Below are 358 nucleotides of genomic sequence, written 5' to 3'. Positions count from 1 at the left end.
GTCTGAAGTGAGGCCGCTGAACGTGCTCTTCTGTACCAGACCTATTAGTGCAGGTTTGATCTCATAATCTTGTCGAGTACAGGGTGGAGGGTTGATGGGGGAGCGGTTAGTAGAGAATTTCCGTGGAAGGTTTCGCTCCCCAATAAAAGCACCACGCTCTTCTCGCGCGGCGTTCACGGCTGCTTGTTCCTGAGCAGCTTGTTGCTGATTTTGGATGGTCTGCTGCATCTGCAACATCTGCTGTTGTTGAGTCTGCATTTGTTGTTGAATGAATGCCAATGCAGCAGTGAGGTCATCCATATTGCCGTGATCACCCATGTTGGTGTCGGTTGTTCTTGGCTGTTGACGTTTTTGACGT

The sequence above is a fragment of the Brassica oleracea genome, chromosome C7 (genome assembly GCF_000695525.1).
Source record: "Brassica oleracea var. oleracea cultivar TO1000 chromosome C7, BOL, whole genome shotgun sequence".
NCBI lineage: Eukaryota > Viridiplantae > Streptophyta > Magnoliopsida > Brassicales > Brassicaceae > Brassica > Brassica oleracea.
This window is presented reverse-complemented; position numbering follows the sequence as displayed.